A 15,468-nucleotide genomic window follows, 5' to 3' on the forward strand; every position below is an offset into this window, starting at 1 on the left:
GAGACTGAGCAGTGCACCATCTTTCCCTCTGGAGCAGGGAAGCGATGCTCAGAGTGAGGACCAGAGCTCCCCCAAAGTGAACTGAAGCTATTCTCAGTGCCAACAAGGCCCCGAGCTCCTTGGAGGATGAAAACAGCCAAGTTCATCAGGAAAGCCAGCATGACAAGCTCCTCCAAAAGAACCAACAGCTCCTTACGGCTTCTACCAGCTCCTAGTAGCCTTTTTCTGCTCCCAACAGCCTCTCAGCTCCCAACAGCCTCCTTCTCCAGTTCTGCTTCTTATGCTGCTGGCAACAATCCCCAGGTGAGCCTCCCACACTCAGCATCACGTTTACTCAGTCCAGCTGGGGGTTATAAGTCAACCACCAGTTATCAATCCACCACAAGCTTCCAGTAAAGAATGCACACTCACAAATACCCAAAGGGCATAAATCTTAGAAGGTGAAATGAGAAAAAAAAATCATGTACTTGCATTACTATCTGTAGATCCTTAGACAATATAATAATCATTTAGTTTGGTTTCAGAAGTGAGGACCATTATGAAAACCTTGGAGGTTTCTTTAACTTTCATGACTGAATTGTGTATAGTTCAGGGTTTTACAAGAGAGCTTCACTCTGTCACAAAACAAACACAATTTAATTTGGATTTATTTAACTGATTGAGAATAACTGACTTCTTTTGTGCCAGGAAGTGTAATATCTGCATGAGTTTTGGGGTAGTGTTTGCTTTTGCTCATCTCTAGCCTTACAGAATATTTACTAACTAATCAAGAATGTCTGTGTTAACTGCAGTTATCTCGTTAAACAGGCTTAGCCAAGCCAACTGCTTTTACTGGCCTCTATCTTTTATCTTTTTCCAAAAAGATTAATTTTAGACTCATTTCCTCTTAGCATTTTCAGGCTCTTATCTCCTCAAATCTAAGGCTTCTCTCAATTAGCTTTTATTCCACACAAAGACAGGGAAACTTAGCAACATACTCTGGCTTGCAGGGCTGCTGGTGACAAAAGCAACAGGAGCTGACATTTCTTGTGGACTTTGCTGAGGAAGAACACACACTCTGGATATAGAGGGTGGTCCAGCACTGCAGTGCTGAACCTGTGTTTGTTTACCTACTGATAATGCTACGAGGATAAGTGTGGAAAATTTGCCCTAATCCCTGGACTCTAATCTCCTAAAAAATGAACACAAATAGTAAAATTTGTGAATGAATATGGGACATATTACACAGAAATAAACCAAAACCATTTTAGATTTCTTTCTAGAAGTTTTACTTATTTAGACTGAATGCACAGTCCACAGGCTTCAGCAACTATATTTTTAAAAAGAAATTAATTTTAATTAAGAAGGATATATAATGTTCCAGGCCTGCTGGTAAAGGTTATATTTAAATGGTCCATTAATGGGTTGGGGTCATGACTATGAAGTACAGGGACTTTTTAATATAAATTGTTCTGAGTTAGAATTTATAAAGTATGGTTAAGGAAACCTATTCATTAGCATGCTATAACTGATTATAATTCCAATTTAACTGCCAACTAGCCTTTTCACGCTCAATAGGAACTGCCATCAAGTTACATTTGAGGACACAGATAGAGGAAGCTGTCCTGAACATTAAGTTAGAGCATTAGGAATTGGCCTTCCTGCCTCCAGTCTTATCCCTTCACATTCATCTTGTGTTTTTTTATTAAATTAATCTTCCTAAGGAGCAAAAATATTACCTTTTAGCTTAAAGTCTTCGTTATTTCTTTAGTGTCTACAAAATGTAATCCAGTGATCTTCAAACTTTTTAAAAAGTCAGCTATACCTAAGCAGTAAAAAAAAAAGCACGTAAATATGCATTTCCTCTGTGAAAAAATTGCATTATCACTATAATTATCTAATATATTAAAATATAAACACCTATTAGCACAGGGTTTATTACTAATAATCATGGCTTAAATTCATTTCCCAAATGGCTTTCCTGACTAATTTTTTCAGACTTCTTCTCCTGGCATCTGATTCTATTATCATTTGCTTTTTATCTACTAACATAGCTATCAGAGAAGGACAGAAGAAAACACCGCTGTAATTTGTCTGCTTATGTTTACATGTCTGCTGTATTTTTTATTTATGGTTCCTCAGCAGAGAACTACTCATGGATTATCTTTTTATAATTGTTTAAAATATTTTATATAATCCACCGACTCATGTAAGTAGGCATAGAATATATAGCACACAAAGATGTAAAGTCTTGGTGAGATATTCAATCTTGACCTCTGTTTTTATAAATTATGGATGTCTGGGGTTCAAATAAATTCCTCCTAGTAGAACACAACTAACACAATTGTAGAAAATATTTTTCAGAAAGGATAATTAGGCTGGGGGGTGCAGGTCAGTGGTAGAGTCTTTGCTTAGCATATGCAAGGCTCTGGGTTTGATCCCCAGCAGCACAAAAAAACTACTGATAAATGGTGGTACAGAATTAACAAATTCTGCAGAGGTTAGAAACAATAAGAAAGTAGAGAGTTCTGGGTTTTTATGGATTCTCCCTATGTGGTAAAGAAACAAACCTGGGGTCTTAACCAGGACCAAAATTTAGAACAGAGACCAAAACATGAAGTCAGAACACTCAAAATTTACTAAGTGAAATAGAAAAAATTAACCATCCTCATAAAGAGAGATAACTGTGCCATTCTAGGAAGACTGAAAAAAAAAATTTTCTATATGTAATTCTGACCTCAAACCTGCACTCACATGGGTTTGCTACCTAAATTTACACTGTCTTTGTCTCTCTACACACACACAAACAATTTAATTTAAAGTAAGTCCAGGTTTTAGTACTCTCTGGAAAAAAAGCACATCAAATTCAGTTGCCAAAGAATTTTCACAGATAAAAGTACAAAGAAAATTAGTTCACAACAAAAACTACTAACTGCATATGAAAACCAGACAATAGAGTAAAACCGAACAAAGAAAACAAATTGCAATGACACCTTTAAATTACAAATATTAGAACTGACAACAAAGGAAATATTAAATAAGTTTGTTTAAAGACATAAATAATTCATTGAAAGTTTAATGAAAGGACAAATTATTATTAAAGGAAAATTTTTAGAAAGTACCAAAATGAATTTGAACAAAATTAAAAATACAGTAATTGTCATTAACAAAATATTGCATTTGTTAAATAGTAGATTGGAAATGGAAATTAGTAAGCTGAAATGAGAATTAGTAAGTAGGCCGACAGTAGAGCTAGGGAAATTATAATAACTGTAATTTAGAGTTATGCCACTATAGAAAATATGAAAGAACAAGATTGGGGACATAGCCAGTAGAGGGGAAGGATCATAAAGACACATAAATGAAGTTCTATATAGGGAATGGAAGAGAAAATGCAAAGAGATAATGAATTTTTCCAGAATTAATGAAAAAAATCAATCCTTAGAGTCAGAGGACTATTGAATTTAAGGAAGCATAAAATAAAAACATACTTATATGATAGAGAAATTTCAAAATATGGAGGGGGTCCTTAAAAGTAGCCAGTAATGAAATATAAATCCGTTTAAAATACAGATTGTTATGGTTTATGTCTGGATGGCCCCCAAAGCCTCATACAGTAATGGGGGGCAGGCTTTTCAGAGATGGCTGAATCTAGATTTTGTGATTGGTTCATTGTCTAGTGCTGAGATTGGGGTGTGTGAGTGCTATACCTGCCCTAAGGCAGGCAGCCTCCATACAATATAAGGGAGGGAAGAGGTTTGCTCTTCCCTTTTTTGCTGCTTTTGCTGTCTTTCACTACCATGAACTGTTGCCCCTCTGCCCTGTGCCACGCTACCTTGGAGCCAGCTGATTATGGATTGAAACCTCCACAAACTATGAGCTAAGTAAACCTCTCCTCCCTTAATTTTAGGCATCGAGTATGTTGTCTCAGCAACAAGAGGAAATAATTTAAGGCACAGATCAACTGATTTCTCAGTTATAATAATGGATGTCATATGATGGTGAATGATACCTAGATGTTGTCACCCAGGTTAGTATTCTGTCCGTAAGTGGTATTTGAAAATGTGGAGGAGGTCATTACCACAATGGCCTGAGTGTGACTGGTAAGTGATATTTATGTCTCCTGCAGTTCTGTTATTAATATTGTAATAATAATAATATTTACCTGATAAGACTGTTGTGAAGATTACCTGAATTGAACATAGAGAAAGCATTCATAGCCGGGTGTGGTGGTGCATGCCTATAATCCCAGCATTTGGGAGCCTGAGGCAGGAGGATCATTGGGAGTTTGAGGCCAGCCTGGGCTACAAAGTGAGCTCAAGTCCAGCCTGAACTGCATAGCGAGACCCTGTGTCAAAGAGAAAAAAAAACAAAACAAAACAAAAAAAAAGAAAGCACTGATAACATAGAAAGTACAATGTGAGGGTAACTATTATTACACCCTGGAATTAATGTCCTGTAACAAAAGGGGGAGTTAAGACATGCAGAATTGTTGACCCCAAATTCTAAGGAAGTTCTCACTTGAAAAGCACTGCCAGTCCATCTTCTTGTCCTACTCCCACTACACGCTATCCTGCAGTCACCCTGTGAATTCGCTTCTCAATCCAACAAGTAGTTACAAGAAGCCTACTCAGTGCCACAAACTATTCTTTGCATTGTCTTATACATACACACATACATACATACACACATACACACACATTCATACACACACATACATACACACATACGCACAAATATAATTGCAAACTCCCTGAGAGCATACATACACATGGGGCAGACTGACTAGACAGTCATAATCTCATCAATTCCATTTCCTTTCCTGTTTATATTACATTTTCCAGCCTCCCTTAAAATTGCAGTTGGGCTGCACACTAGAATTTGGCTACTGGAGTAGTACGAATCATACACACTACTTCCAGCCCTGGCAGCAAAACTTCTGTGCCGTTTCTCAGGTGTTCTTTTTGCTTATGAACCTGCTAAATGCAAGTATGAAAGATTGGACTCCAAGGAGACCAGGAGCTCTGAAGGAGACAGTCACAACAGCTGGCCTTGACATATGCAAGAAACAAACCCTCGTGGTGTTAAACTATTGAAAACTATGTGCTGGCCAATGTAGAGCAATTGCTTTTAACCTTATAAGCCTAGAACACTGCACAGTACCTAGTATAGTGTAACGTCTAAAGAGTTGTAAAGAGAAGGAAAAAGACAGGCACACAGACAGAGGGACAGAGGAGGAAGAGGCAGAGGGAGAGAGGGGCTGGGTATATAGCTGTGTTAGAGTACGTGCTTAGCATGCTTGCAGTCCTGGGTTCAGTCCTGAGAGACGGAGGGGGAAGGGGAGAAGGGGGAGGGGGAGGGAGGGAAACTTGTAAACATAACCATTCCTTTATCTATAGTGATTATTCTAAGCGATCTACAGCTCTTCATTATTATCGTTGCACCCTCCCTTTTGGTAGGGGACACTCTTACTTATTTTCTTTTACCTAGACTCTGAAAATACAGGGTTTTCTGTGGTGACGCTGGCTTTTAGATACTGTGCACAGTGGTCTGGAGTAAGACCGCCTGTATCCAGAGGAAAAGCTCAGAAGTCATCCGCAGGCATTGGGGAGGCATCTGAGCACCGCACCATAGTACCGTGCAGCACCGCAGCAGGGTGGGGAAGACCAGGCTGCAGATATTGTGGCGGGAGCCCCAGCCCCGATCCTGCGGATGGGATGAGCCGGAGAGCAGCGGGAGGTTTGGGGAGCGGAGGGCAGGATCCGCTCCCACTTGCCTGAGCCGCCCCTTGGGAGGAGTGCGCGTGCGCGGAGGCGCGGGCGGGCTGGGGCGGCCGCCGCGCTGAGCAGCAGGGCACCCTGCGAGGGCAGGCTTCGGGTGTCTTTTTTTTCCGTCGAATTTTTTAATTAAGAGTATTCTTAAGGTTTTACGTCGGGGAAAATTAACCAATTAAATTTCTATTAAATCTGTCTACACTTGAAAGCCACACATGGTGGGGGTTCTTTTTCCATTTGCTATTGTTTTTCTTGTATTTGTCCAACATTCCTTTGGAAGTAAGTACTGTTCTAAGCTCATTTTGTGTTCAGGGAGACTTTTAGAAGCCTAGTTTCAAACATATGGCAAAACAAGTACATACAAAGTATTTGGAAACGAATTTTTCCAATCATAAACATTCTTACTAATGCTTGAGAAAGCGCAAAAGAAACTTTTATAGCTCCCTAGTGGTGACTTGATTTAGGACGAGAAAATGCGGGTGATCACTTTTCTCCTCAGTGTTTTATGTATAACCTTTGCTCTTTCTTGCAAACGAAAACGTGTTGTTGAGACTATAGCTTAAAGAAAGGCCTATTCTTACGTATCATGCCATTCAAACCACTTTATATTCTGACTTTAAGCGTTTCAATGTCAGAAAAACCTTTATAATTTTATCTGGCTCTCTTGGCAAATTACATCGTAATACACAGATCCTTAAACATTTCAAAAAATTGTGTGTTCATAAATTTTATACTGTTTCTTTCCAAAATGAAAATTTTAGATGAAGGAAACTTTCCACACAGCTCTGAGAATATCTAGGTTTGTATAGCTTCCTTGTGCTCACTACTATACTTCCGGATCTGGACAGATGTATTCCTGGTGTCCTCCCAAGAGCTCCAGCCTTAGACTCATGGACATAGATGCCATACCTCAAGAGTAACCCGTGGGGATGGGGATCTCCTGATGCCAGGTAATACAAGGAGTGGGGAAGGAATTAGATTAGAAAAGTGTTTTTCAGTCTCTAGTCCCTGACTGTAAGAAGTCTTAAGGCTAAGGGTTTATAGATGAAATATGATCAAAACACACAGTGAATGCTAATTTTTTAAAAAATTTATTCAAGTAAAAGATACATTGTGATCACTCCCCCATACTCCTCCTTGCTTCAAACACACTCACCCGGCTATTCTTGCCTCTTTCTCAAGCAGTTCTGGAAGTCTTCTTTCATGTCTTTACAAGGTTTGACCAAAAATATGGTGACTGCTGGGGCCAAATGCCATTCAACAGAGGTGGGGTCATAAAAACATCACAGTGTGTCCCCGCCCCCTTACCTACTGGATTCGGCACTGTACAAGTTCTGGGTCTTCCTTAAAATCACAATGATCACGAGAGGTAAACAGTTTGGATCACATCATGACGCTAAGGCAGCCAATGACAGCACAACTAGAAACATAAAAGAATTGCTGCAGAGAGCAAGAATGGTGGGATATGTGTGTTCGAGGCAAGAGCATTAATGGCCAAGTGTCTTTTATTGTAATACATTTAATTTAAACATTCACCCTATGCTTCCTTCACTGTATGTTTCCATAACCATGCTCCATACAGATTTCACATACAATCTTTACTTGGAATAAATAAAATGACAGGTATACATATGTATTTTATATATGTGTACATGAGCAGTTCTCAGATTTCTGTGGCTGCTGTTAAGGTAGTAAAATGTCAAAGTGTTGCTGACTCTCATGGTAACTCTGGCTGTCTCCCACCAGTTACCTTCAAGTACATTGTCGTTATGGCTTAAATTATATGTCTGTACAAAATTCACGGTGACACTTAATCCTCACTGTGATGGTATTAAAAGGTTGGGATTTGGGGAAGTGGTGAAGCTCTACCCTCATGAATGAGATTAATGCTAATTTTTAAAACTTAATGCTTATTAATTAATTAAAAATTGTCAAAAAGGCTTCATGAAGCTGCCATCCCTGCAGCTACGTGAGGGAAACACAAGAGAGCACCACATGGAAGCAGAAGTAAAGCCCTCACCACATCCTAAATCTGCTGGTTCCTTGATCTTAGATCTTCTAGATTCCACAACTATAAGAAATAAACTTCTATTCTTTATCAATTACCCAGTCAAAGGTATTTTATTCTGGCAGCAATATAGACTAACACTAAGACAAATGTGTATTACACCTATTACCAGAGCACATCTGGAGGAGTTAGTCTAGGTGAGAACAGAGGTGTAGGAGGTAAAGAAATCTTATTCTATTTGAAGCCAATAGTCTCCTCCAGATGTTCTCAATTTACAGTGAGAGTTTTCATCCTTTCTTTCTACCTCCCATGTATCTTGGTAAAAGCTGCAGAGCAAAGTTCTGAATTTAGTTACAGGCTGTCAGTTTTATTGACTTGAGCCTTTATGACATTACCTGCATGATTCAAATTATAAATAGCTGTCTTAGTTATGTTCTCCTTTCTGGGACAAAATACCCAACAAACACAAGATAAAGGAAGAAATGTTTATTTTGGCTCACTGTTTGTAGAGTTTTCAGTCCAGTCAGCTGGCTTTAAGGCAGAGTGGCATGGCAGAGGAGAAACAGTCCATGGCAAGGCAGAAAGGCAATAGATAGCAAGCCTGCCTTCTTTCTTTCCCTTATTATCCCATCCAGGCTACAAGCCTATTGGTTGGTGCCACCCACATCCAGGGTGGGGCCTCTGTCTTCAGCCACACCCAGAACTACACTAACCCAATTAGTGTATTAATCCAGTACCACACACCCTAGAACCAGCCACCTCTGGAAAGCCCCACCTGTGAGCACATGAGGCTTTGGGGAGACATCTAGATACAAGCCATACCAATAGGTTTGCATCAATCCTTGTCCTATGCTCCATCAACCTGCTGGGATATCCAAGTACTTCAGTTTGCACCAATGCCCTTTTTGTTGTTTGCTTGAATTGTTTGCAAACTGTTGAAACCCTTGCCTATCAGGCTTTTCCATAAGGCTAAATCTGTGTCATCAAGTTCTATGGTTGGAATAGGTTTCCTCGAGTTCTATCCTGCTTTGGTGGGTAGATTTATTACCATCCTTAGTATCTTAGTCATTTTCCTGTCACTGGAACATAACAACCAACATCCACACCTTAAAGGAGGAAAAGTTTATTTTGGCTCAGTGTTTCAGTCTATGTTTGGCTGTTCCCAAGGCAGAACATGATGGCAAGGGTGTGGCTGAGGAGAAGGTGCTCAAGGCATGGCAGCCAGGAAGCAGGAAGCACAGAGAGGAGATGAGGATGGAGAGCTACCTTCCAGATCATTTTCCCAGTGCCCACCTCGCTGACAGGGCCCACCTCGCTGACAGGGCCCACCTCGCTGACAGGGCCCACCTCGCTGACAGGGCCCACCTCGCTGACAGGGCCCACCTCTAAGAGCACATTCAGTGATGAACTCAAAAGTGGATTAATCCACTACTGAGGGCAGTACACCCATGATCCAATGTCCTTCCAACAGTCAACCTCTGAACACATGACCGTGTTGGGGGACATTCTGGATCTAAACCAAAACACCTAGTTTACTGTTTCAGCAGTCAAATGCTACACAATTTCATTAAAGTACAGGAATGGGCATTAAATGGAAATGTTCTAGGTGATAATACATTTCTTTGTTTGGAGAAAAGAAAGTCCCTTTGTTTCCAAAGAGTTATGAGCTGTTTTTTCTTCCTTTTACCTCTATATTAACTAAAGTAAATATTCATCTTAAATATTTGGAGCTATAGGTCTTTTTTTTCCAGCCAGGATGTTAATAAACCAGATGGTTTTAAATTTTCAGCTATTTGTATCAGTAGTCTGTAATCTGGGGCACACAAAGACTTTTCCATGTGAATATGGAAAGTTGAAAGGGAATCAGTTTCCTTATTCTTGACTTTTATATGTATGCTGTTTGAATATGATCTGCCTGAGAATGTGATTATTCAGGGAGGCAGGCCAACTTCCTCCCTCACCACTCCTTGCACTGACAGAAGTGAGGTGCCAGTTCAGCAGGCTGTGCTTAATGTGTACATTGTGCCAGGGTGTGAAAATATCAAGGAGTGCCAAACACAGGAAAACCAAAATTATTTGTTATCCGTGAAGTCTCATTAGATGGAAACCTAAATCCACAGTAGGACTTCATGTATTTCCCTGTCTTATACTTGTTTCTGGGTGTTTTACCTCCTGGTGGAATGTTCTGAATTTAGACATATTGTAGAGTAAGACTAGCAATAGTGATGACTTTTAATGATTATTTCTTTTCTCCTCCCTAGTTATATAACTTCTACACTACACTATATATCACTTCTAACAAAATTCCTCAAAAGAATCATCTACAGTTGTGTCCTCTGGTTCCTCTCCTCCTATTCTCTTTAATCCACTAAATGAGGGTTTCACCCATCATTCCATGAAATGTTTGTTATAAAGTTCACCAATTACTTTCCTGGTTATGAAAACAAAGCATAAAAGGCAGTAGAAATGTATCCTTATGGTGAGATACCTTACTTCTTCTAGTCAGCAATTTAGTTTTTGAACTCCTGTCCTGTGATTCCTTGCTTCACCCTACTTAGTCAGTAGCTTCCAGAAGCATATACTAGAACTTGTCATTTACAATAAGTGTGATATGGTCTCCCACCACCACAGGTACCTGTGTTCCAATAAGTGTAGACATGTATTTTGTTTTCCCATGTGTTGTGATCACACTGTGATCAAAACAATCAATTCCTCCACTTAGGAATAGATCTCATCCTTTTTCTTCTTATGAATTGAGAATAGCAATACTATTCCTTTGTGCATCATCAGTTTTTCACCTTCTTTTGTTTTCTTTCTTATTGTAAGTGCTGCTTGTAATATTTTCTGTCAGTACCTGTTTTCAGTACATAATGGTCACATCCAAGGTGGAGAGTTGGTACCTGTACATCATACATCTTAATGCTTTTTTCATCCCCTTCCCTTTTCTCCCTCACCCCCTTCCACCATCTCGTGCTCCTCTGCCCTTTTGCAAAAGATCTCTCTCCCTGTTTCGTATTATCTTTTTTTTCTATTATCATCTTTTATTTTTTATTTTGCTCTTTATACTTTGGGTTTGTGCTGTTTGTTTTCTCTCAGTATCTGTGTTAGTCAGCATTCTGTCTCTATAAAGCAGTTCCTGAGATCATTAATTTATAAAGAGAAATGTTTCATCTCTGCTGACAGTTTTACAAGTTCCAGTCCCTGATTATTGGGCCTGTGGTGAGGCAGTACCTCATAGCAGGTGTGTGTGGCAGAGCAAAATCATTCATCTCAGTAGCCAGAAAGCGAAAGGGTAGGGGAAAGGACAGGGGTGCCCCAGTACTCTTGGGAGAGCATGCCCCGAGCACCTCCCGCCAGTCCCACCTGCAAATGTCGCCACCTCCTCCCAATAGCACCATGCTGGACCTTTACAGGATCCTTATCCAGACCACAGCAGTGTCCAAACATGCAGCTATGGCTTATAGCTTTAAAAATATCCTGCTTTAACCTCACATCTGAGAACTACACTCCCTTTTGCTCTCACTCCTAACAAAATTCCTCAAAAGAATTATCTACAGTTGTTTCCTCTGGTTCCTCTCCTGCTATTCCCTTTAATCCACTAAATGAGGGTTTCACCCACCATTTCATGAAGTGTTTATTATAAAGTTCACCAATTATTTTCCTGGTTAATAAATCTAATGAGCAAGTCTGCCTTCATCTTACTTGGCCTGGCAGTAGGTTTTAACATAGTTGATTAGTCCTTCCTCCTTGAGATAAATTTTCCACTTGGCCACTCTCTTAGTTTTCTTCCTCCTTCACTGGCCTCTCTTTCTCAGGTTTCTTTGTTTTTCTCTTTCTCTTCACATCAACTTTAAAATGTTGATCTGTTATGTGGCTCAGTCCTTACCCTCTTCTCTTCCCAACTGTTGTTTGCTTCGTGACCTCATTCCACCTCTTTGGCTTAAATGACAGCACACAGAGACCAGTGGATGTCAAGTGTGTGTGTCCAGGGCAGTGCATCCTCATGAACTACAGGCTCCACCCATAGATATAGATTATAGATATAGATATATAGCTGTATCCACACCCAATGCCTTATATCACCAACTGTCCTTTCTGTGCCTCATCTTACACATCAAATGCATCTATAAATCTTGTGACCCACCATCAAGATAGATCTGTAATCAGACCAGTTCTTACCAACCTGTTCTGAGGCACATTGTTTTTAAGTTGCCCCTTCAGAGACTTCATGCCTCCTTACAATCTATTCTCAACAAAACAACTCTCATAGTCTTTCAAAATGGAGTTCAGGTCTCATTATCTCACTGTTACCATCCTCCAGTATCAGGGCTGGGGACACAGCTCAGTGACTGAGCACTTGATTTGCATGCACGGGGCCCCGGGTTTGATCCCTAGCACTGCAAAAACCTCTGTTTCATTGCAGTAAAAGTCTTTACGGTAGCCCATTGGGCTCCACACAATCCTGACCCTTCTATTTCTTTGGCCTCTGCTCTTTGCAGCCTTTACTACCCTCCAGGTACCCTGACACTCTTGACATGTAAGTCGAGTTCATGTTAGGGCCTCCGCATGGGTACTTCCTCATGCCTGGAATACTCCTCCCCACTCGGCACATCCTCTCCTTTATTTAACACATTGCTCAGAATTTTAATTCTGTAAACTATCCAGTCCTCTCACTTCATTTTTGCATTCCTGAGTTCCTTTCTTTTTTCTTTTTTCTGTAGAACATATCACCTTCTAACATCTATTAAATTTAGTCATGTTTATTGTCTGTTTCCTCCCATTACACTGTGAAGTGTATTTGTTTACTGGTGTGTCTGAAGGACATAGAGAGCACCTTTCTGTGGAAGGCACATAAGTCTTCATCAAATTTGTGAATGGAAAATATTTTAGGAGATAAACACGCAAACAATTTTGAAAACCACTGAGGATGCTTACCTTGTGAAACTGGAAATCATTTGTAAGTTCAAATGAGAAAAGTGTAAGTGAAAACCTAACAATTAGGGTTTCAATTTTTAATTCAATGGTATTTGATCTGGAAACTTTTAAATCATTCTCTAAAATATTTTTCTGAATAAACACTAAAAAATACAGATTTTTTTTTTTTAATTCAGAGCAGCGCGGAGTAGTATCTAATTTAGAACCAGCTGAAAATGGGACATTCTCTTTTGGAAGAGACTGGAGAACTATATTGGAAAGTTTCATAGTGTGTGGTTTTATATATACTTTTTTAAAAAAGATAAACTCAATACTTAACATATTGCCTTTGCCTTTTAAATGCCAATCTTTATTTAATGTTTCTTCATAACTGTAAATTCTATCAGTGAAGAGCCAATGCTTTGCTTGTCTTTTTAAAAAAGAAAGAGACCCTTTAAAAATTATTAAGAGTTTAACATCTATTTCTAATGGTTCCTTAGAAATTTGTAGATTTAAAAGCTCAACTTCTCATCCCTCCAAACAGCTAAATTTAATCAGTAGGGATCAAACTGGCAAACATTTTACAAACAGGAGAATAAGCAACTACATGGCTTTGTGGGGAAAAAAAGCCTGTGAGACCAATGGAACTTATCTATGGACCAGGACAATGGAACAGGTTCGAAGAGGTATAATTCATCCTGACTTGAATAGGATCACTGTAGAGTGGGCATCTTGGCCCCAGGAAAGCACGATCTGGCAGACAGTGTCAGCTTCTTCTTTCAGGCAGTTCCTGGTCAGACTGTAAGCATGCTTTCTTCACATACCACATTCTGTGTAGGAGCCAGCTCACTGCCACAATTTGGTGGCACATGAAGGCAACGGTGAGACACTTCTGCAAAGCAGTGCTGGAAGAAAGCTAGCATACACAAAAGCCAAAAGGCACAAGCTAACAGTGAGCCATGTCTGACCTGTCTACAGAGGCAAAGAAACGATGTGTTACCGACAAGCTCAGTGTCACAATGAGGAGCATCAACACTCCAAACAGAATATGTATGTTGCCCCTTCATGCTGCCTAGTTAGTGCTATTCAGGAGCAAGAGCTTCCTAGGAAAAACCTGAACAGTTTATCAAAGATAACACTGATGTGGAAGCCAAATATCTGTAGGATTTATGTTGAGTATAGTTATTTTATGTGATGATCACATTGATGGAATGTAAAGCATAAAAATTAAAATCATGAGAAATTTCAAATAGAAGGACAAGATGTTTGCCACAAAACAGTGGGTTTGGGGCATAGTCACAAAAATAAATATGCAGTTTGGTTCAACTTAGCAATACGATTCGTGCTGACAGAGTGGCCCAAGCACAAAGGTAGGAAAACTTAAGAATGTATGGCTTAGCATGGATACATACAGTAATTGCAGAGAACACAGATAATGCTGTTAGAAGTGTACAATGTTTTTAAACGTGGACACGATAGCAGGATTTTATGGACCTAACTCAAGCAGGGAAAAGCTCTGGTACAAATATTAAAGTGTCTCATACACAATATATGAGAAACATAAAATTTTGGAATTCACAGGCATGAATTAAAATGATTAAAAGTTTTAAAATAAGTGGTATGAAGACAGGCAAAATGAATGAGATCCAGTAGGCGAGAAGTCAGGGGGATGACCTCAGCCTTCTAGTGTATGAAAGAATACTATGCAGATGGTGACCAGCTGTTCTCCATCTCCACTGAGGACTGAACCAAATGGAACGGGTCTAAATTTTGGCTTGCGGGACTTAGGTTAACTACGAAGAGTTTCTTGACCTCAAGGGTTGTAAAATACTCAGCAGATTCCTGGGAGGCATTGTAACATCTCCTTCCCTGGTTATCTCTTAAAAACATAAAGTGCTTCACCGTCGGCCAGCAAATGAGCGCACTGGAGAGCCACGGAGTCGCAGGGACGGGAAACGGACTGTAACTGAGGATCCTGTCTCTGAGTCCACACAGTCGTTAGGACATTTCCGCCCGGGGCATGTCCATGGCTGTTTCTCTGTGAAGTGATGTTTTATGAGAATTGTACTTACACATTTTTCTATGGAAGATTATAACATGTTCCCCTACTTCATTTTATTAGTAATTTTTTTTGTACCGGGAATCGAACTCAGGACCTTGAGCTTGCCAGGCAGGTGCTTGTGCCACTGAGCTATATCCCTAGCCCATGTAGCTTATTTTTTAAAATCTATGTAGTTTGTTTTTACTGGTCTCTAAAATTAGTTCAGCTTTGTGGGACTTTTGGATACAGTTAAAATTGCCTTATTCATCATTCACAATATTCTGACAGCTTTTTCTCAATATGTTGCCAGTTTATCACTATGTCTCTCTTTCTAGAAGACCTGGGCCATTCATTGTATTTTCACATGGCAAAAGAAATAGTTCAACTGCCAATGAAAATAAGGCTTGAGACTGACACCCTGCCTCAGCATCAGTGTTTTCTCCTTGTATGTATTCAAGTTTTTATTTTTCCCTGAAAGAAGAGATGACAAAACCTATGTCTGTGTATGTGTGCATTTAGCTTCCTGCTTCTGCTTTTCTTATCCAAGTAGATCAAGCAAGGTCAGGTAAGGCTGAGCCTTATTGTTCAAGCATGTGAAACCTTAAAACATTTAATGTGTGATTCCAAATTTTCTGAGAGACAATGATATTGGCTATTGTTTTACTGTTTATATAAATGGGTTTTCTTATAATTTATGGTGCAACAGAGGACTATTTTGCTTATGCAAAAATGTCATGTTTAACACTGGCTAT

The sequence above is a fragment of the Chinchilla lanigera genome, unplaced genomic scaffold (assembly GCF_000276665.1).
Source record: "Chinchilla lanigera isolate Chin_1 unplaced genomic scaffold, ChiLan1.0 scaffold00004, whole genome shotgun sequence".
Classification (NCBI taxonomy): Eukaryota; Metazoa; Chordata; class Mammalia; order Rodentia; family Chinchillidae; genus Chinchilla; species Chinchilla lanigera.